Consider the following 24318-nt stretch of genomic DNA (forward strand, 5'->3'; position numbering starts at 1 on the left):
AGGCTCAGGGCGAAGGTGGCTCGTGGCCGCTGCCTTACAGCGCTTCCCGCCCGGACCTCGCCGCACAGTGGACAAAGGGCTCGCTACTCCCGGTGCGACTGTCGACCGGGGCGGACTGTCCTCAATGCACCCCAACCGCGTCGTGCCGCCAGATCAGGGCTCAGCCAGCATAGAAGGCGCTAGGGATCTGCGGCGATGTCGGCAACCCACCCATTCCGTCTTAAAACACGGACCAAGGAGTCTAACACACACGCGAGTCAGAGGGTGCAAGCAAAATCCCGTGGTGCAATGAAAGTGAGGGCCGGTGCGCGGCTGAGGTGGGTTTACGGCCAAGCGGGGTCGGGCGCACCACCGTAAGGTGGTATCAGTGCCGTTGTATCGGAGCCGTTTTGCGAGTACAAGTACGAGTACGTGAACACAGTATCGGACCCGATACCGGTATTGGTGCATCCCTATCGGAGTCCACAGATTACGTTGCATGAATCTTGAAACACCACAGCACAAAGTAGCCTAACCGCTATAGCTACATGTTGCAAAATTACTTCATACTTTACCACGAAAGATTCATCACTTGACATGACTATCTCTATATCTTCAACTTCCGGTTAAAGACGATGGTGTCAACACCCACCGTGTCTCGCTCCCTTACTCCTTACTTTTCCAACTTTTCAACACCCCGTAACTTCTTTAAAACTTGAGAACTGAACAACACAGTAACTCCGAACAACTGACAACAGAAATGTGGCAGCAAGACTACAAAGTAAGAAAGAGCAAACCAACAAATCCGACCCCTTTGGGGAAGCTAACGTTAGCAACAAACTCAACATGGCAGCCATAGCCAGCCTCCTAGAAGAACACAGTAAAGTCCCTCTCTTCCAACTTTAAAAAGCAAAGCTAGATCATATTCAAGGTATGGTGTCAGACCATTGTCAGAAGATTACTTCGCTCGAATCCAACGCTAACTTACAGGATGAGCGCATAATAGCACTGGAAGCAACATATGCTATGCTAGTGGAAAGCAATGCTAAACTGCTAGCCAATGTAATCAGCCTCGAGTCCCGCAGCCGGCGCAACAATATGAGAGTTATATATATGAGAGGCCTCGTCCCACTGCTTTTTTCTTGGAGTTGTTATCAGAGGTGACATGACTATCTGACTGTCTCTCTCCACTCGACCATAAAATATGCACGTTATACAATGAGCTGGCAACCACGTGTTGTGAAGTGAATGCGATGGCATGGAGGAAGGAGAATGTGACATCGAGTGGCTGAATGTTATCAATGTTATCAGTAGCAACTTCTGTTATGCTGACTGTGTGAACAGTTTTGAACAAGTGGACTCAGTATTGAGAAATGTGCATTACCAATTGTGACAAAAAACTGTAACATATCAAAAGGTTAGCTTTGTTAGCCTCCATCCTTCTTTTGCGCCTTCAGAGGTTTGAAAACCTAAAACTTCGATTTGCTACACAGACAGAAAGAGGCAGAAGCAGACAGCAGTGCAGTATGTCAGCAGAGTCTCTGGTGAGAGTGGAGGATGGCCAGTTACTACAGCTGCCATCTGGGAGATATCACGGCTGCTGCCGTGCGTGCGTGCGTGCGTGCGTGCGTGCGTGCGTGCGTGTCTCAGTGGGTGCTATCTATCTACCTTCCAGTGATTGCTGGATGGAGTAGAGCAGCATCTGGTTAACACATAGCTGAGATCACACTACACACGCCTGAAAGCAGTGGGTATTTTAGGAGCTTACTCACTTGGTCAGATAACCTTGACTTAGCCAATACAGCAGTCTGATATTTATCTTGGTTAAGATGATTGCTTCTGAAGGCATCTTTACTGAGGACGCTCTTAGAAAATCATTGTACGTTAAACCACTACCTGGGCTACCACTCAGAGGTCTGAGTCAAGTGCGTCTTTCAAAAAAACTCTTCAAATTATTCATTGATGACTTGTCGATGTGTGAAAATGGCTTTGTCTGCATCCATTTTTGAGACTTGTTTTACCATCCAACACAACCTTGGTGGAGCTGTTTACACTCACTAAAATGTCAGCCCACTTTACTGCTAACTTGTGGGCTAACCCCCTTCACTTTTATCAGTAGGTGACAAGCAAGACACGGGAACTTGGCTTGGGTCTTGAGGAGTTGTAACATTTATTCACCGACAGCCTTGAAACTGTAAACACACTGCACTGCTATGTTCACAGCAGCCCTGTCTCCTAAAAATGACGTTCCCATAAAACTAAACTGCATTCTCAATTATGTTTGAAAGGAAACATATTTTGTCGAGGTTTACGTTTATCTCTTTGACGTATCACAAATAGTCTGCGGAAGGCCACATTAAGTGACATAGTACAACGAGCGACGCGCAGAGCAGGTAATTATTCCACGTTGTGAGGAAGCAACAACTCCCTCAGTAACTGTTTGGTAAAGCCAAGTGGGGTTGATCACAGTTATCTTTGTTTTTCCTTATGTGGGTAGTTAAGGGGTTAATTGACTGACAGGGACTGAGTGGCTCCAAGTGTAATCAGGTGTGCTCTGATTTCCCAGGTTCTTACTGCAGGTGTCTCCAGTCTGAGCTGATGGCAGCATTCGCCTGATAAGCCAGTTTGAACTGGAAAGGCGGGCGGTTAGGTTATATGACCATGTGTGAAAGTAGAGTTTGAAAAAGAGAGTGGTAAAAAAAGAGCAGCACCAGGCATGTGGTGAGCAGTGTAACTGAATGCAGAGGATGATTTTCCCTCCATGTGTTTTTTCCTTTGTTTGATGGAATTTTTACAGACTGAAAATAAAAGTCTGCCTTATTTTTCAAGCATACTTACCTGCCAGTGTGATGATTTCTCTTCGTGACTTTTCACCTTGCTCTCCTGCACCTCACCTTGCAACACACGTGATGAAAGTTATGTGGAATAATAACGCTATTGAAAGTTATTGAAAGTTACGTGGTACGTTATTGAAAGTTACGTGGTACGTTATTTAAAGTTACGTGGTACGTTATTGAAAGTTACGTGGTACGTTATTGAAAGTTACGTGGTACGTTATTTAAAGTCACGTGGTATAGTAACAAATAAAACGAGCGAGTGTGGGAGGTGTGGTGGATGGGTAAAAAAACACAGGACTTTCCCCCAGGAGGCCGCTGTTCGTGTCCTGTGTGATACTTTTAACGTTCACTTACGTAGTCATTTTAAGCCAAACCATGATGCTCTTCATTTTAATAGAGCGGGTCACAATCAGACTTGTTTTTGCAAGCACATGGCCATTAGAAAGAATGCAATTTTAAGGCACTTCAGCATTGACTTCATGTTTCAGAACCAGAGATTGCCCCGCTGATTAAAGCACAGTTTACAAAGTGAATTTAAAAATAAAATGATCACGCTCAAATTGAATTGCCAACAACCGATCCGTGAATTGATTTGAATCACCGTTGAATCAATCCCACCCCCCTGCCTTACCAGGTTAGGTTACCAGGCACAAATGTCCACTACGTCGTCACAAAGGCACGGGCATATACGCATTAACAATCCAATGAAGAGCACATACACACTTGTACTCTTGCAGACAGTGTTAACATTAACCCGTCCTCCCTCCTGCAGCAGGCAACATGCTTGAGCTTCCTGGTGATGACATAACATCAAATGGACGGGTAATCCTAGATTACACACAGCACAGCAGACCGACAAAGGATTGAGAAAGTGCTCATCAGGGCGGGACCTGCTATTCACACACTCACACACAAGGCTTTCACAAAAATTACGGGCAGTGGCAAATGCTTACAGCACACACACACACACACACACACAACTGTGCCCTGCTTCACTTCTAACTCCTTTTTAAGCAAATCCAAAATAATGGAAAACTGCAAAACCACAAGTATGCTTTTTAAATCTTTCATGTCAAACTAAATATCCACACTTGTCTAAAAACTCTTCTCAGAGCAATGATATTGTGATTGAGAGTGTATGGACGCTGTATGAAGACAGCTTCAAAACACGCCACCCACTCTTTACTGGCACAGGATCAGCTGCTGGCAAGTCCTTCTGTCAAAAGTTGAACTGCGACCAACTTCTCCTCACTGGCCCAACAGGCGTTTAATGCCAAAGGACACTGTACTTTTCCCCATTCAGTGGCATTAAATTAACATTCTGTGATAATGTTTCTTGAGCTGCTAATGTCATACTGTAGACAAAGTGCGGAGCTGTCGGTTTAGATAGATTTGATTAGATTAGATGGATCAGGGATTAGTCCGAGGAGTCATCAGTAAATAGAGGCACAGACAGCTTAGAAATCTGCTTCTGTGTCAGTTGGTCTTCTGCTCTCTAGACTCCTGACCGTCCTGCTTCCTGGTCTTGTTAAATTAGTCCAAATTTGCCACGTAGAGCAGCCCGTTTGTATGAAAAAGGTGTAGGAAGCGAGCAATAAGAATGCCTTTCTTGCTTTTGGCGTGTCATTTGTACGCCATGTAGGCTGTACTGAGTGACTGCAATGTAAACGCAGCCGGGTAAATATGCTACGCTCAGAGCTAGCGACGTAGAATAAAAAGAGAGAAAGACTGCTTATGGCTGGCGGGTGGGGAGGTGGATGGGTCCAACAAACACAGGACTTTTAACCAGGGGACTGCCGTTCGAGACCTCTGTTTTGTTTAAGTTAGGTTAGAGTTAGTTACTCCTGATGGTGTATTAAATGAATAAAGTGTAAAACTGCCAATATGTCTTGTTTGTTCCTTGTTACTGATAGAGAGTTCAATCATCCAATCCACCAAACAACTCACAACAAGAGTCAATACCAACAGGAGAATACATTGTTTACCATTGGCAGAGCATGTTGGCAATTTTTTCTTGGGCGCTACCCACATAATCAGCTGTGCTGCTCATCCCACAAATGCATGATCCTTACAAGTTGGACATCATTGTGAAGGTAAATAAACAGGCTTTCCAACGATGTAAAATACAATGTTAATTAGCATTGTAACAACAGAGAAATAATCAACCAAACACAAATTTACAAACTTTTTTTTCCAGGTTTATAATAATCAGCGGAACACATAATTGAGCAATGAGCTGAAATATGCTATAAATTGCTTGTAAAAATCGGAATAAATTAATTTGACCAGATGGCATGACTGGAATGCCGAGGTCAGCTGTGACCGGAAAACAGATCAAATCAGAGGGACGGTGCGCAGCAATGTAGCCGGGAAGCCAAAACACCACTACCAGTTTTATGTGTGTGTATGAGGATCTGTTGCAAGGCCATTAGTGGAGCTAGCATTTTGCTGTCGGTACTGTGACAGGTCGTGATGATGAATTAGTGTGCAGATGACCGAGTGATGCTTCCCCTCAATCTGAAGAGAAGTGTACTGTTGAGGATGCCAACGACTGATTGACACACGACGCTGATGCGATTGTGTTCCGCTGAAGGCCCAGACATGTAGCTCAACTAGCAATGACATGAATACTGGAGTAAGAGGGAGGCCGATGATGAGAACCACACCGTGATATACCCCCCCAAAACTTGACTCATCCGTGGGAACTTTGAGTCGGAGGAATTTGCTTGCTCATGAAGAATGCATGCCGTTATGCCACTGCACAGCTGTGTTTGATGTTGTGATGAGGTCAGCCATGACTAAGAACTGCTTGAAGTGGACCGCATGATCGAGCATAGGTTGGGAAGGTGACGTGTCCCTGGCCACTATGGTCAACGTGGTTATAAGGTGGACACCAGAAGGTGACGGTGTTTCCACGTCCAATACATTCAGACAGACCTTCTCTAATGATCAGTACATTTTGATCATATTATTGCACCCCGTTCTCATTCCAGGGCGTCGAGTACCGACACTTGTCACAGCCGTCGGCATTAGATATCGACTCTTAAGGCTTTAGTGTTTGTATGAGAGGCACCGGGCTTTCCATTACTACGATGTAAACCATTCATGTCAGTATTACTCTGGGAAAGTGCGCCGGGATTGTGGTGACGTAGCTTTAAAAACAAAGTCATACACCGGCAGGCGGGAGGGAGGTGAATGTGTCCAACAAATGCCAAGCCTCCATCCAGAGCGGTCAAACTAGGTAGCGCTGATCAAATATGAATCAATATTCTGTTACGTTAATGCCTATTTCTCTCCTCAAATGTTTTCAGAAACATCTTGTAGTGCACGGTTTAGCTGTAAAATGAGAAAGTTTGTGACCCGGCAGCCATGTTGAGATCAAGTTTGAGAAAATATCAAGCACCGGTCACCAGCCGGAGCACAGCCAATAGGAACGCTCAGTCTCTGAAATGACCTGTGATTGGTCAAAGGGCTAGATTTCCTAAAGCCTGAAAACAGAGCCATGAGGAGGTGCAGAAGTCTAGTTTTCTCTCAGAACACTTGAATTACAATATGCTGAAAGGTTATTATGGAATTTTTGCCCAATGGTGCCAAAATGTGCTGCCAACTGAAGCTTAAAGACTTCTGTTGGGGGCAATAGAAATGCTCCCGATCTCTCATTTAGCACCTTTAAAGTCACTTCAGTAGTCACAGGAAGTGACACAGTTGCGTTTGTGTACAGTGCAAATTGCCAGAGTGATTACAGAGTTGGATAGCTTTTAGACTCATTTATAATTTGGCTTTAAAGCTCCTGATAGAAGTGCAACTCTGTCATCTGGTAGAGAGCTCTTCTGAGTTATGGCCGTGTCAGGAGTGTAAATCACTTAAGTGGAACAAAGAGGGATGTTATATCGATAAATGACACAATGCGGACGTTCATTTTGTTCTCAACTCAAAAAGGTTTGAGTGCCGTTTACTTCGAGTTTGTTTGGGCCCGAGTACAGTTACTGTTTTTAGTAACATATTACATGCAAATACATATTAGCGAATATGCAGTTTAAGTGATTCTATGTATGCTGAATGTGATGTTCAAGGTATGGCGATCCTGGTCCCGTTCATGATGGAGAGCTTGTGGAGAACGTTGTGGTCGTCCGTCTAAAAGGCCGCGGACTCGGTGGTGCTAATTGCCCCGTGGCCCTGCAGATGGTGATGATGAGTATCATATTAGACTCTCAATAGATTAGATTGGTATGATGACTCACCCCCAGCCTAATTACGCTGCACTCATTGCTTTCTAAAAGTGGATGTGTCAAAGGACCCTCCGTACACTGAAGCACGTGGCGTACTTTCATGTGTGTGCCATGTGTGTGTGTGTGTTTAGCTGTGTGGGTGTGTGTTTGTACATGAACACAACAGGCCAACTGACAAGGCTTTTATCATAATTAGCAGCCTACATGCTGTCCTCTTGAATTATGCAGACACTATTGATCTGTTTCTACGACACACACACACACACACACAGACACAATGTGCTGGAAACCTTTGATGGCATAATTCAAAAAGGTTTCTTTAACTTGATTTGCTGCACACTGAAAGCAGTGAAAACTAGTTAATGTTAGGGTTAAAAAGTCTATTCACAGCTTGAGGAAGCCAGGAAGTAATATCTTTCTTATTGACGGTGTATTTTAATGGCCCACTCCAGGTTTGTGCCCTTTTTCTGCATGACTGGACAGAAGTGAGAGAGCCAAGTCCTCCAATGATAATGTGGAAAAGCTCTTTTTGTAAATCCAGGGCCAAAGTCTAGATAGAGATTTGATTAGAATTTCTAAAGGAAACCGCTGTTTCTATCAAAAAACAACTGTGCAGGGGAGCCCTGGTAGCTCACTTGGTAGCCCCATGTCGACTACTAAGGCCAAATGAGGTGATGCGGCAATTAGCTACAGGGTTGTGCGGCGGTGTGAGAGCCCCGTTCAGACTTGGTATTAACATGTGTCTCGTGTGATCTGATCACAAGTAGACAGCTCTAAGTGCCTGTGTTCACACCTGGCTATAGAATGCATCTCCACATGCGTCTTGATTGACCACTTGTGATTGGATCTCACTTCCCCGCTCTATATGCAAATAAACACGTCGTAGACACACGGCTGATACAGCAGAAGTTGCGACGTAAGATTACAGGAATGGCAGTAGTAATATCCTACATATTCGTGAATTTGGGTTCATTTTATTAACATGAAAATACTAGAATGACACTCGGAGAGCGCAGACCTCCGCCCCCCCCCCTCTCCGTTCAGCTTGCGCCATCATCCACGTGTATTTTGGTTTATGTTGAGATCAGCTGTACGTAGCGGAGCATCGTAAAATGCTTCATTCAAACTGGACAGAAACAAAGAAACCGTCGTCGTTACTCTTTCCAACAATCATGTGAAAAAACGCCGATTCCCCCCCACCCCTGCTCTCTTTCTGTCTCTCTCTCTGAAGGAAGAAGGCGGGGTCATGCGTCATCAGTTACACTGCGCATGTGTGTCATTTCTCAGCGTTGGCTTCATTTCTCAGTATTTCTCAGGTTGCTGCTTCGGTTTCTCTCCTTTTTTTCATGTTAAAGCTTTTTTGCGGGGATTTCTTCCTCGTCTGAGTCAAGGGTCTAAGGACAGATGGTGTCTGTACAGATTGTAAAGCCACTTCAGACAAACTTGTGATTTGGGATATTGGGCTCTTCTTCAAGTAAGACAAAAATAAAAATAAAAAAAGTCTGAAATAAAACTGCAATAAAGCAGAAAACACTGAATGTTTTCAGGTTCACAGGGTTTTTACTAACACTGATAATGTAAACGGGCACAGCTTCAGCTCAGTTCATTTGAATTCACTTCCACAAATTTAGATGTGATGGTGGGTTGTTTCAACAGAGACTGAATTACTGGTTTGAGAAAGCAGGGAATTTATTTAAAAGCTGTAATTAGACACTCTTCAGTAATGTTTGTTGTAAATTACATAATAATGTGAGCTCAACAAAAATGTGATTGGATTAAACAGTATGATTACACTTTTCACTTTTATTTATTTTTTTACTATTTTAACTTTTTTTAATCCAAGGTCTACTTTATCTTTTTAGTTTTTGTCACTGAAGTGATTTTAATTGTCACATAGCTCATGCTGAAATGTTGACGATGAGAAGAGCATAAGTTGGTCTTCCTTCTCTCTCCCTTTGGGAGATGGACACACAGAGCTTTGTTTACCCATTAAAACTAGGGATGAACCGATACTGATACCAGTATCGGGTATCTGGTCCGATACAGTGCTCATGTACTCGTACTTGCAAAACAGCTCCGATACAACGGCACCGATACCACTTTACAGCAGCTTGACGTTAACCTCTCGTCAGCATATTTCGGGTCCTATCGTACGTGCTCACGCTCCACCTCACAGGAGACGGGCCGGTGGTGCGCCCGACCCCGCGGTGCCGGGATTTCCAACCTCAGCCAGTGCGCGCCGGCCCTCACTTTCATTGCGCCACAGGGTTTTGCTTGCACCCTCTGACTGCGTTAGACTCCTTGGTCCGTGTTTCAAGACGGGTTGGGTGGGTTGCTGACATCGCCGCAGACACCTGGCGCCTTTTACGTGGGCCGAGCCCCGCCCTGGGGGCACGTCTGTCGGCCGGGGCGCACTAAGGACAGTCGCACCGGGAGCAGGGGGCCCCCGTCCCTCCCCGGTGGGGAGAGAGGACGCAGCAAGCACTATGGCCACGGCCCCGGGGAGCCCCGAGCCTTTCCAAGCCGACCTAGAGCCGGTCGCGGCACACCGCCTCGTATGCGGGACTCCCCAGCCTGCCGTGTGTCGCTCACACCCTCCAGCTGGCTGTTAACGAGGGTCTTTTGGCACAGAGAAGTACTCGTATCGGTACTCAAGCATAGCCAGAGTCCCAAAAGCAGATCAGGCCAGCTGAGTCGGATTTAAACATGTTACAATGTAATTCTAATAATCAATGTTAGTATGGGTAATATTTACTCATCACTGTCTAATTGTATCACGCCACACAAGTTGTATTGTGAAATGAGATTAAATAAAACCCCAGTAAGCACACTAATGACAACCTGAAAACCTGCTCAACGTGATGCGTGTACAGCCAGTAAACATTTTTCCTGGATCCATGATCACATTATCACAATATCAATATGAAATTGATATATTGCCCAGCCCTATATTCAAGAGGCATTCACTCTACATTATTCTGCTTAATCCTGCCTCCTATTTAAGTCTCTCTCCTTTCCCCCTTGTTCAAGAGAACAAACTCAGAATTACTTAAGTTGCCAGGAAAAGTCCAGACCAGGCAGTGTCTTTACTGGAAGCAATATTAAGAGTAGTTCTCTAATTAAAGGGAGTCTATGTAAGAATCAGAAATTGCTTGTTAACAGCGACACCTGTGGCCAAAAGTCAGCGTCCTGTTGTTCGTGCTTGTGCTTGTGTTCGCTCTACATAGACATGAACGAGCATCGGTCAAAACAGTGAGGCGACACAACGTCAGCTAAAACCACAATATCACTCTATATTTCAGCTGCTTGGCAGTAATGTTAGCTGAGCAGACGAAGGTCTCTCCATGAATCAATGCTGATCCTAGTGTTGGCTTTTCCAGCCTCGGCCTCCCGACCGCGGCCGGAGGGAACAGGGGAGACACTGCAGGCCCGGTCGGAGACGATAACGTTTCCCGCTGTGGAGCCCCGTCACTTCACAAGACACGGGAAACCTCTGTTGGTCTGGAGGAGCTGCAGCAGTTATTTCTGCACAAACGTCCACTGTACATTCACTAGATATTCTCAGAGCTAAACTAAGTCTTCTGCAGTGTGGAGTGTGCACGCATGCACGTGAGAGTGGAGCGAGAGAGCGAAAACGAGAACGAGCGCAGTGTGTGAGTGAAGGCAAGCAGGCAGAGGAGCAGAAGAGCAGAGTACAGCAGAGACTCCGGCCCTGGAGACCAAAGCTACGGTCTCCCCTGTGTCTTCTGGCTGCAGTCGGGAGGCTGAAGCAGGAAGAATTAACACTTTTTGCAGGACGGGCTTCACTAGATATAACTTTGCGGTTTTGGTGCTTCCGTGTAGTTTGTGTTGGAATAGCGTAGCCACACGCGAGCGCGCATGGGACACCGACCCGCAATGATTTATAAGAGGGTAAGTCTAGGAAGTTACAAACAGTACCTTTAAAATTAGTTTACTGTAATTTTAAAGGGTTTTCTTTCACTCACAATTTTCAGATCAGATATTATGCAGTGTAGTCCGTGCACCATGGGTCGTTTACCATTTTAGTTTGTTTTGTAACTTGTAGTAGTAATCTCCAGCACCTGTAAACAGACTTTGATGTGTAAAATCTGTGAAGTACCCCTTTAAGGCCATGCAGATTTGGAAAAATAACAAAAGCAGAATGAGAGACAGCAGAGGAGAGAGGAGTGGATTCATCAGTATCCCTATTGTGGTGCAGAAAACAAGCAGACAGATGTCCTGATTGTGATACGGCGCTGAGTGTCTCACCTGGGCATACTAATCCCCTCTGGCCTGATTAGGAGAGAGAAGCAAGGTAAATAAAAAACAAAAGAGAACAAGACAGCATTACGCTACAGATGTTTACTAGTTTTACTCCTCTCATTACGGAGAAAGAATGTGAGATGTGTGATTGTGTTATCTCAGAAAATACCCATTTTATTCTCTAGTGTACGCCGACAAAACCCTAAAGGATCCTGGAAATTACCTGTAGACACAAAACAAATCTTAGAAATCTAAATGTAAATGATATAGATCGTTTATTATACATTTGGGTTTGAACACGTGTATGTATGACACATTACTATAAAGTTTATCTCCAGCATCATCATCATGTTCTCAGGTCTTACATAATTAGTATTGTAAATACAATCAGCAGTGCTGGAGGTAGTTTATTACATTAGTAAACCAGAGGCCTCATGGGGGGGAGGAGACGTTTCTATCAGACAGAATGTCAAGTAAGAGTATCAACACAGCTTCACTGGAGTCTGAAAAGGAACTCCTCAAACACAACTAGAATGGCACTCAGAGAGCGTAGACCTCCGCCAAGCTGCCCGAGTACGATTCCCCGCCCCCTCTCCGTTCAGCTTGAGCCATCATCCACGTGTATTTTTGTTTATGATGAGATCAGCGTAGCATCGTAAAATACTTCATTCAAACTGGACAAAAACAAAGTAAAACTCACCTAAACCGTCGTTACTCTTTCCAACAATCACCAAGTGTGCTTTGGTCCAACTCAACTGTAATTTCATAGAGTTTAATGTGAAAAAACGCCGAATCTACAGTTGCCCCCCCCCCCCCTCCTCCCTCTCTGTCCCTCTCTCTGTAGGCAAAAGGAAAGAGGCAGGGTGACGCCTCATGAAAGCGTAACCAGTCACACTGCGCATGTCCTAAAGCCTGTGGTGTTAATGCACAGGCTGACCGGAGCTATTAACAAAAATTACCGAATCCAGACCATGATCCGGATCACCACCAAAATCTAATGGATTGTTCATTGTGCCACATCTCTCCCCCCCCCCCCCTCCAAAAATGTCATTCAAATCCACCGCAGACTTTTGGAGTAATCCTGCTAACAGACAAATCAACAAACCAACAAACAAACCAACGCCGGTGAAAACATAACCTCCTTCCTAGGCCTTCGACCATGGTGGAGGTAACTATCATTGCTGTTTGATGCTACACTTGAAACCCTTTGATCCTTTATCAGACTATGTAAAAGCCCATAGAACCTATAGAGAGTCCTGGTGTTACTCCTGGGCTAGTTGCTGTACCACTTGCTTCTGTGACTTGTACCTCTTTAACACCATTGACCAGAGTCTGACCTTCTTTCGTTCAGTTAGTTAGGTTTAATAAAAACATCACAGTTTGGCTTAAAATAAGCAGGCTATGTTTGTCACGTTATTTACACTATGGACATAAATTAACATAAGCAAATGTTGACTTTTGGTTTCACATTGGCAATGTTTTTTTTTTTGCCAGCTGTCCTTCCTGCATTTGGCAGCTTCAACTGTGTTACTATTAGTCTGGATTATGTGTTTAACGTCTCCGTATTTGTCTAATATTATAGTTTGCTCTTTCTTTTGTAAAATGGGCCGCTCTGCTGACAGTAGACTTGTCCATGTCTGTGATTGGTCATATGCTGCAAACACCGCCTCTTTGAACAAGTGAACGCGCTCACAGGCAGACTGGGTTGATTTACAGAGTTGATAACAATCATCGTAGGACCGCTTAGAGGGATCTCGTTTGTTAGGGTTAGTTAAGCCAGATAAGGAGAAGATACCCTGGGTATGTTGAACTGGCTTCGTAGTACAGGCCTCTGGTCTGATGCAGAAATGATGACAGAATGCCATTCACAGTCAATGAGGTGCATATTCATGAAACGTATGGGTGAAGACTATAAGCTAGAAACCGTAGCTACAGGAGAGTGAGGATTGGACATTCATCAGGTAGCCACCATCGGTTATGTTTTCACCGGCGTTAGTTTGTTTGTTTGTCTGTCTGTTAGCAGGATTACTCGAAAAGTTTGCGATGGATTTGAATGAAATGTTTTGGAGGGGTGGGGTGTGGCACAATGAACCATCCATTAGAGATTGGTGATCCGGATCATGTTCTTTCTGCTGGCCGTCCGCTGTGAGAAAGAACAAAGCGGTAGATGACGGGATGAGAGACAACGTAGTGTAACGTTATACAGACATAACAAGGCCGCTTAAATTAGAGAGGCATCCGCCGATACGTTACACGGAAACACACCGTGTTAACAACAGGCCGACCACCTCACGGTACCGCCAGCTGTGAGCTGGGATCTGTTTTTAAGGTCAGGCACCTTGGCAGAGGTCTGCACTCTCCAAGTGCCATTCTAGTTTAGTATGTTTTTACTCCACTGCCTGTTTTATAGTCACTAGTTACTTAGTAATTCTGATTGTTGATAAAAAAAAATATATAATAAACAAATAAATGATGATGTCATTATAGATTGAGCAGTATTTATAGTAGTTAAATATGTACATACATTATTTTGAAATGGACCGTTCTGCATTCTGAGTACCTTTACTCTTGGTAGTATATTTTGATGCCAATACTTTCACTGCAGGACTTTTACATGTAACAGAGTATATCGTCACTGTGATATTTTAGCAATAGCAAACATGTTTGCTAACGTGTTTGTCATAAAAAACTTTGTGTTGAGTTTATCGCTGTTATTACACGGCTGTGTTGAATACTCGATTCTGATTGGTCAATTACGGCATTCTGCGGTCTGTAATTTCTCTATAACAGACCGTTGCTATGTATAGCAGACCGTTGCTATGTATAACAGACCGTTGCTATGTATAGCAGACCGCTGCTATGTATAACAGACCGGTGCTATGTATAACAGACCGGTGCTATGTATAGTAGACCGGTGCTATGTATAACAAACCGTTGCTATGTATAACAGACCGTTGCTATGTATAACAGACCGTGTGTATCTATAACAGACCGGTGCTATGTATAACAGACCGTTGCTCTGTATAACAGACCGGTGCTATGTATAGTAGACCGGTGCTATGTATAACAAACCGTTGCTATGTATAACAGACCGTTGCTATGTATAGCAGACCGTGGGTATGTATAACAGACCGTGGGTATCTATAACAGACCGGTGCTATGTATAACAGACCGTTGCTATGTATAACAGACCGTTGCTATGTATAACCGACCGTTGCTATGTATAGCAGATCGTTGCTATGCATAACAGACCGTTGTTATGTATAACAGACCGTTGCTTTGTATAGAAGACCGTTGCTATGTATAGCAGATCGTTGCTATGCATAACAGACCGTTGCTATGTATAACAGACCGTTGCTTTGTATAGAAGACCGTTGCTATGTATAACAGAACGTTGCTATGTATAGCAGACCGTTGCTTTGACAATTACCGGCTCGCTGTACATTATCCCTTATTTAAATCGACACTGCACACAGCTCTACCTGCAACAAACATTTGAAGCCCTAAAACTGCCGGTCTTCATAAGACATGTTTGAACGTTAAAGAAACCCTTCAAAGAGCGAACAGCCATTGCTTTATCTCTTTTCAGCCCACAGCATCTCAGCAGCGCGGTGCAGTACCACCCACCTCCCAGCTGACTGGCAAATGTGTTTGAGAAGGCGTGTGAGCTCCAAAGTGTGATCTAAACACAGAATGTCAAATTAGACTTTCCTTCTCTGCCTCTCTCTTTACATATCCTCTCGTAACACGCAGACTGATTCTGACATTGTGTCTGAACCGTGGCGCTGACAGGTTTTTGAATGGCTTGCATTCCAGAGCCATTTTAAGTATTCTCTGCACTCGTTGCAGCTGTTTGACCTGATGACAAAAATGTTTTTCGTCTTTCCGTCCTCTCTTCCCTTCTAAAATCTTTTGTTAATGATGAATGAATGAATGATGAATGAAAGTTAATGTTTGTATCATCATTTTACCTGAACTAGGAAGATTATTTGTACCTAATCAGTCATCTGAGCGAGTTCAGTGTGGGAGCAAAAATTATGAATTATGATGAAAACAAATCATAGTGGAATAGGATGTGTTTAGATCACACAATAAGAGGGAGGGGGAGGTTAAAAAATGATTAGTGAAATTAAAATAGTAATATGTGGAGTGTGGAGCAGTGGAGGCTGGTCCATAGAGGCAGAGGCTCTATTTTCGAGAAGCTAGTGGGAGATCAAATTATTATTAAAAAAAAAGGGTAATTGGCTGAAATAAAACATTACTAAATCCCAATATCATTGATAAAAATATTTTTTCTCTTCATTGGAAAAAATTCCATTATTTAAATTCTGATTGAAATGCTTTAACAGCGACACCTGCAGGACAGGCAAGTAGTGGTGGTGGAGGCAAGGGAGGACAGGGTCCTGCTGTCCTCCCTTGAGGCGGGACCTCTTCCATTAATCACTTCAATTTTTTTATGCTAAACTGTGATTGGCCAAAATACGTAAAATGACGCTTCAAGTGACGACATCTGACATGACAGACATGTGAACTAACCACAGACACTTGACTGTCCCGCTGTTATTACAGACGTGTGAACTAACCACAGACACTCGACTGTCCTGTTATTATTACAGACGTGAACTAACCACAGACACTCGACTGTCCTGATTTTATTACAGACGTGAACTAACCATAGACACTCTACTGTCCTGTTGTTATTACAGACATGTGAACTAACCACAGACACTCTACTGTCCTGTTATTATTACAGACGTGAACTAACCACAGACACTCTACTGTCCTGTTGTTATTACAGACATGTGAACTAACCACAGACACTCTACTGTCCTGCTGTTATTACAGACGTGTGAACTAACCACAGACACTCTACTGTCCTGTTGTTATTACAGACATGTGAACTAACCACAGACACTCTACTGTCCTGCTGTTATTACAGACGTGTGAACTAACCACAGACACTCTACTGTCCTGTTGTTATTACAGACATGTGAACTAACCACAGACACTCTACTGTCCTGTTGTTATTACAGACATGTGAACTAACCACAGACACTCTACTGTCCTGTTGTTATTACAGACGTGAACTAACAAAAGACACTCGACTGTCCTGTTGTTATTACAGACATGTGAACTAACCACAGACACTCTACTGTCCTGTTATTATTACAGACGTGAACTAACCACAGACACTCTACTGTCCTGTTGTTATTACAGACATGTGAACTAACCACAGACACTCTACTGTCCTGCTGTTATTACAGACGTGTGAACTAACCACAGACACTCTACTGTCCTGTTGTTATTACAGACATGTGAACTAACCACAGACACTCTACTGTCCTGCTGTTATTACAGACGTGTGAACTAACCACAGACACTCTACTGTCCTGTTGTTATTACAGACATGTGAACTAACCACAGACACTCTACTGTCCTGCTGTTATTACAGACGTGTGAACTAACCACAGACACTCTACTGTCCTGTTGTTATTACAGACATGTGAACTAACCACAGACACTCTACTGTCCTGTTGTTATTACAGACATGTGAACTAACCACAGACACTCTACTGTCCTGCTGTTATTACAGACGTGTGAACTAACCACAGACACTCTACTGTCCTGTTGTTATTACAGACGTGAACTAACAAAAGACACTCGACTGTCCTGTTGTTATTACAGACATGTGAACTAACCACAGACACTTTACTGTCCCGCAGTTATTACAGACATGAACTAACCACATTGAAATACACGTTAGGCATACTAAATGTTCAGCGGTACAAAACAACACAGGCACAATTAATTCTGTAAATTTAGAATTTAGAAGGAAAGAATCAGATGCATAGGATACAACACGTTTACGACAAGAACTATGAACAAACAATCACAATTACCACAGAACGTGTGCTGTAGCTGTGAATAAAAACGAATGTAACACTGGCAACAGTTGATAATGTAGAGCCATCTTACGTTACCGTGGAAACAGGAATACACAACTCCCGCAAGCTAGCAGCTGCCTGCCAGCCGTAGATAAGCCGAGGCACACAGCATGTGACTATAGGAAGCATACGTTCAGCCGTGACGCTAACTTACAATATGAATGCAGCTCGTTCATATAGTGACAAGCTGTTGTTTCACAACCATGGACAGCGCTGCACATAACAGGGGTAATTTTTCCCTCTCTTGGGTCTTTGCCGTGGGAATAAGCACGTTCACGGCCAAATTATCAACTTCCTCAAGCAGAACGTTTGCGTGTTAGATTCTTATAAGCTGTTCACCTGATGAACGAAACATGGTTTTGCATGACATTTCATAAATCAGGTGACTGCTGAGGCCATACTTAGTCAGATGTATTACTGCCTGTTAGGTAGCCATTGTAAAGTGCAGTTTTGAAGCCACTAGAGGAAAATCTTCAGTCACAGTACACTAATGGTTGAAATTATTGGTTCTCAACCGTCTTTGAGTAATGGACCCTTTGTGGTGAGCTAACATAGCGATAAACACCATATTTGAAGCCCGTGCAAAATTAACTAAATAGCACAAAATCTGTCTGCTGAGCCGACCACCAATCGGAAGGTCGGTGGTTCGATCCCCGGCTCCTCCAGTCCACATGTCAGGCGTCCTTGGCCAAGACACTTAACCCCAAACTGCTCCTGAAGGCTGAGCCATCGGTGTGTGAATGTGTGTGTGAATGGGTGAATGCTGACATGTAGTGTAAAGCACTCTGAGTGGTTGGAAGACTAGAAAGACGCTATATAAATGCAAGTCCATTTACCATATGCTAGAAGATGCACTACTGTACACGTTAAATGCTTCCAGTGCACATTGGTACCATGGCTGAAATGTGATAGAGCCAGATTGCAGTCAGAGCTCAATGTAGCTGCATCCAGTCGACACACTGCACTTTGCACGCGTTTCAGCCCAGAGTTTCAGCCGTCCATCTCATGCAATCTGGCGTATACAGATATGCTTCGTCCGTCTATATTGGTCTTGTAAAAGAGCACGTTTTGCACCCACAACCCAAAGTATCTTTCTTCCAACTTACATGTGCAAATACTGTGACTATGTATTGGGCTGTCAAAGCTTGTCTGACTACTGCACAATAATCCTGTGGCTTAACGGATCGCTGGGTGCAGACTCTGAATGGAGGACTGCAGCTGCTGCTGACATGCTGCTTTCACTACGCGACCGGTGCAGACGCATACTATCATTGAAGGCCTGTAATTCCAGTACAGGTAAATCTTCCAGTTCAGAAATAGTGCGAAGGTAAACTCAAGCTCTCTTTTGAATTTGTCACACAACTACTTCCATCACTTTTCGTGTGCAGTCTGTCACTAATGACTGCCTGCAAGGAAAGATTGTCAGCATCATTTTCCCCCATATTTGAATGTTTATCACGTCTCCCCCTCTCTATAATGGCTGGCTTTACACCCTTAACGCCTCGTCCACACTGGGAACATCAGGAGCGCGTGGCGGCTGTGTTGCCTGTTGTTTTTTATTTCGGCGTCCGTGTTAACAGATTAGAGCAGCCACACTGCCCGCATGAGACGGGCGCCTCGGCTGCGTGTCAGCTGCGTCTCTTCTAGAGATTCGAGGTCTCGCCTATTTTTGACGTGAGCCGCACGGTTCACAGCAACAACAGACAGTGAAGGTGATCTATTGACTGTATATTCACATCATAACTACACTTTCAATGTCTCTATCTGTAGAAAATGTTACGGAGATGAAAAAAAAATAAAGACTTATTTTTAAATCAACACTTCCTGCTATCATTTCAAAATAAAAGCCCTCAAGCGTCTTTTCTGTGGACAGAATTCCTTCACTTGTTAACACGAGGCTTTTATTCTGAAATGTGTGCCGTACAGTGTTCTAGAACATGCAGTGACTTGGAGAGCTTCGTGAATGAATATAGTACAGAGTTTTAATTGTGGATTATTACTATTATTTACAAATTACCACACGTTTCTTAACCTTTCTCTGTCTAAAATAAATATAAATGACATTTATAATGAAATGAAATGGCCATTATGAAAGGCAAACTCTATGTAGAAAGAAAGGGCTGACAGCAGCAGCTGCAGAAGCGCAGCAGATAGGCAGCGGGTGTGAACACCCGACGCGTCAATCACGCAGCCGCCACACGACATAGCCGAGCCACCACGCGCTCCTGACGTTCCCATGGTACGTGTCCACAGGGGGTTTTTTTTATAGCAAGGGGACGCACCGCTTCCCAGCATTGGACGCTTGGTGGGCAGTCACTAGAAACAAGGCACTCGGCACCCGATTGGACGAACGCTTTCCCTCCGTGGGCTGCTGCTCCCAGCTTTCAAACCGGAAACAACATGGAGTCTCGTTTAAAAACTTTCTTCTTATTTCATGAAAATAGTTCAATGAAATGTGTTTCTGAAAACATTTGAGGCGAGAAATAATCCATGCAGTTGCTGAATCTGTCTTCATTTTGGTTCGACAATGTTTATTTTAAAAGATTTTCAGGAGTTTCGAGAGGCGGCGAGTCGCGTCGGAGGCCCGTGATTTGCATAAAGTAGACTAGCCCTCAACCTTATTCAAATGAGGAGCAGCCGTCGTGACGCTCCGTCTCTCGAATCGCGCCGCCACGCTACCAGAATGCTTTGCACGGCTGCTTACATAGACAATGAATGGGAAGCGTGGAAAGGATGGATCCTGTGGACACATACCATCAGTGTAGACAAAGCGTTATTTGCATGCGGAAACAACTATAACCATAAAACCCTTTTGCCTCACTCTGATATGATCAGACCACTTGTTGCACAAACTAGTTTATTCCGAGCATACTGACACCTTCAGAGCCTCCATGCTGTCTTGAAAGGCTGCAATACCGGTGCAGACCCCCAGTTCAGAAACAGTGTTTTCGGAAACAGGGTATATTTTTAAAAAAATGTCATGTTTTATGGTATTCTAGAACCAAACCAATGCCTATATGCCTTTCAGTGGCACTGCATGGTGAACGGTGTAGAGAGGATCAATTTCTCCTGTGCAACAGATTGTTGTTATGAGAGCTCGGCTTGAGACTAGCAGAGCAGAAGGAGGGGACTGATGCTTCTAAAGCCCAGAGGCAATCCACATACAGTATGCAAGAGCTACTACAATGGGTGGGAACAACATGCTCTCTCTCTCTCTCTCTCTCTCTCTATCTATCTATCTCTCTCTCTCTCATCCTTCAGCCTCTCCTTTTTTGTTGCCAACCCTGCCTGTGTCTAGTTTGCATTAACACATGTTGTTATTTCTCAAACCTTAAAATATGTTCAATCAAAAGAGATATGAAGCAGACATTATAGCTCTTACTGCTGATGTAGTGAGGTAGTTCTATATAACTATCATGTCAGACTGCACTTCATCCATCACCTTCTCTAATAAAAGTATGAAGGTGTGGATCCTGGTGTGGTGTGTAATCGATTCAATATGTGAACAATCATGATGAGGTTTTAGTAAACTGAGTTATATATTTTCTTGAATATTCGAGAGAGAGAGAGACATCCCTCCATCCATCATCCATCCAGCCACACGGTGCGCCCGCGGAAGCAACAGTTGGTGTCATGATATCTCAGCGATGCCTTCTAGAAACGAGAGCTGCTCTTTAAATCACAGCTGGTGAACTTCTAGCTGTGGGTTTTTTTTCCACCCTGATCCACCAGCCTACCTTCTGCTGCCTCCTGGCCATGTCGGTGGGTTGCTTGGCGTTGAACGGATAGGCGATGCAGCGCATCACAAACACGTAGAGCTGGAGTCTCTTCTTCCTCTCCTCCTCCTCTCTTTGCATCTTCTCCAGGTCCTCTTTCTCCTTGTCGCTGCCCACCGACGGGCTGGGGCTGGAGGGTCGGCCACTGACACCGACACCACCTCCAGCACCGCTGCTGCCACTCCCGCGGCCCCGGGGCTGCAGACTCCCGTCGCCGCCGTCGGCGGAGGCTCGGCCGGGTGACAGCCGGGCTCCTCCGACGCTCTTCGGGGCCGCCACCTCTCTGCGCTCCTCCTGGATCTCATCCCCTTCCTCCTCGCTGGAAGACGGGTCCAACATGCTGCCGAGGAGGATATGAAGCTACCTGCTGCTGCAAAGGTATAAACTGGAAAAGTAGAAAAACAATGCAGCCACAGAGAGAGATCCAGAGATCCAGAGGAAGCTGCTGGAAACTGACTGAGCTTCTCTCACTGTTGCTTTTCAGGAAAAAAAAAAAAACTACCGTCAGACGAGTGAATGTGAGCAGGAAGAGAGAATGAAAGTGTAGTAGAGTCTCTAGAGCAGGATGGATGGATGGTCTACAGATGGATGGAGGGTCTGGAGTTGGCTGCGTGATGTTCCAGCTTGTGAAGTGTAGCAGTCAGTCAGTCAGTGACACACAGGAGGGATTTATCATGGGAGCAGAGATAAAGGGGGAGGGGTCGCAGGGAGGGAGAACAGGAGGAAACGGTGATGTGTTGGTGGGTGGGGGAGGAAGAGGAGGAAGAGGAAGAAGAGGATGGAGGAGAGAGGAGGAGGAAGAGGAGGAGGAGGCTGGGCTGGACTGGGAGCTGACCGTGGTGCTGAAACCTGATCCCCAGACTGATCTAGGACCAGTTTGATCAGGTTGTGTGAGCAGCACAATAGATGAACGGCCACCTGATGATCCATCTGAGTCTAAAGACTACAGGTTACCAGCAACCAGACCGGAATCAGAGCAGTCTGGCTTTCACAATAAAAACTTCACCCTCTGATTTTACATAAATAAATGATGATTCAATTATTGTCTGGTACATCTTTCTACTTACTTATCCACAATACCAGAGATATTGGGATATAGCTTGTATTTCTGCTAAATAAATCAATCAAGCCATCTATTATACAATACTAATATTTATAAACCTAGATATCAATCATTAGGATGCATGAATCCAACACAGCAAACAGTACAATGCTATAGGGGAGACCGGGTATTGTTCAGCATCAGTAACTCAGTGGTTGTTCTGATACATCTCTCAAACTTTCATACACGGTACAGAAATCATGACAGCTTGTTCCAAATGCAGAGTTTCTGAACAAGAGCTGTGTGTATTTCTCTGTGGATTGAGCGTTTCAATACTTTCACAGTATTTACATAGGACTTAAGCCTGCTTTATAATAAAAAAAAACATGAAAATCTCATCAATCAAATCTTTTTTTATAATATGGGACCTTTAAGTGAACAGTTTAAAGTGACAAAAAGACAATTTCTTAAACATTTTTAAATGAACTGTTACAACTAGCCCCACCCCAAGCAGCCATCACATAGCTAACTGTTTTAGCATGTTTGAAGTTAGCATGAATGCAAAGCATCATATTAAACTAGAGAAACTACTACTTTAGGTTATGTAAGTCAAACCATTGTATCTACAACAGAATGAATGTATAGGCAAACAATAATCTTGATAACAGTTTTTCAATTTCTTACATGAAAACCAATTTTTTTGGTCATAAAATTCATGATGTTACTCACAGAGACATGCCGCTTCTCCTGTGAGCTCAGAAAGCAAATGGCAGTGTACGATATTGATGACCTCACCACAGCTCTTTTCTGATTGGTCAAACTGACAGTGTTACGACCAACCCAGAGTTACAACACTACTCAGTATAATGTGGATATAGTTCACTAGTTAGTCAGTTAGCCAGTTTTTGTTTCAATGCCATCCCACATGATTACAAGACACATCGAAAATATAACAATATTAACAAGAGAAAGTGTTTGTTCAGTGTACTACGGAAGTGTTTGAAATGTTTTAGCTTACCAAAGTTGCCAGTTGGCAAAATGCAGTCCCCAGCGAGAGGATTTTGTTTATTTTTCACACTTTAAAATAAATGAAAAGAAACGTATCCTCATGCATTTGGGTTTTTTTTTTCCATCTGTAGCGAACTCGCATCGAACAGTGACTCTTAAACCTGGATATGAACTGAACCGTGACGACATTGAGTCCACGACTATTGTATGAAATGGGACATATAAATATATTTGCTCGCACAGTTTTGGACACATGGTACAATAAGGGGTTTGCACAATAAAGAAGACTTTACCACACTTTAAAGGGACTCTATTTAAGAATCAGAAATTGCTGGTTAACAGCAACACCTGTGGCCGTTAAGTCAACGAAAGTCAGCGTCCTGTTGCTCGTGCTTGTGCTCGCTCTACATAGACATGAACGAGCATCGCTCAAAATGGTGAGGCGACACACGTCAGCTAAAAGCACAATATCACTCTATATTTCAGCTGCTTGGCAGTAATGTTTGCTGACCAGACAAAGGTCTCTCCATGAATCGATGCTGATACTGTGATGTCCTGCATCAGCCTCCCGACCGTGGTCAGAAGGAACAGGGGAGACACCGGAGTTTTGGTTGGAGACGATAACGTTATTCGCTCCGGAGCCCCGTCTATTCACTCAGCAGCAGGAAACAAGACACGGGACATTTCAAGTGGGGATGTTTCAAAGGTTTAGAGCAAAAGAGGGAATTCTGCTAAAAAAACGTACTTGATTTGTCCGACTCAAACAGCTGAACCCTCATTTTAACTTCAGCTTTAATTTTATAGCTTTTAGCATATTTTCACACAGAACGAGGGCTGTGGATGTCGTCCGCCATCAATTTATTTTCTTTTTTTTAATAAAATGATCTCTTCACAGCCACTATAGACAGGAGGAATAATTACAGTGAACATTAATATTTTCAATCTCTTCATAGGCATGTAAGTAATGTTTTAAGACAGACTTTGAAAAAATATGAACATAGCCTTTAGAGCTGCGATGGGCACCTCGCAAAAGGTCAAAAGAACATGACAGTGACACAATCCCTGCCAACATATCCACCGCACTGATAAGAGAGACTGAGTAATTAAATTCAATCGCTGTCACAACCTATATGTGTGTGTCAAAGGAAGGAGACCAAATACAAATGAAACAGGTCTGTAAGCGGTATGAATGGATATCTGTGTGAGTGGAAGTAGTGGGTGAGTGTGTGGATGTGAAAC

General features: G+C 43.9%; 1 long non-coding RNA gene and 1 pseudogene across 1 annotated transcript; both read right to left on the reverse strand.

The window, feature by feature from the left end:
- LOC119485602 overlaps nt 1–22314 on the reverse strand; it is a 209871-nt pseudogene extending 187557 nt beyond the window's left edge.
- LOC119485645 lies at nt 2565–13143 on the reverse strand. The gene is made up of 3 exons (XR_005206322.1): nt 13010–13143; nt 11505–11510; nt 2565–2574 (listed from the first exon to the last, which is right to left on the reverse strand). It is a non-coding gene; the product is annotated as an uncharacterized LOC119485645 (long non-coding RNA).
- Nucleotides 22315–24318: the final 2004 nt, after the last annotated feature.

Source organism: Sebastes umbrosus, chromosome 1 (assembly GCF_015220745.1).
Source record: "Sebastes umbrosus isolate fSebUmb1 chromosome 1, fSebUmb1.pri, whole genome shotgun sequence".
Taxonomy (NCBI): Eukaryota; Metazoa; Chordata; class Actinopteri; order Perciformes; family Sebastidae; genus Sebastes; species Sebastes umbrosus.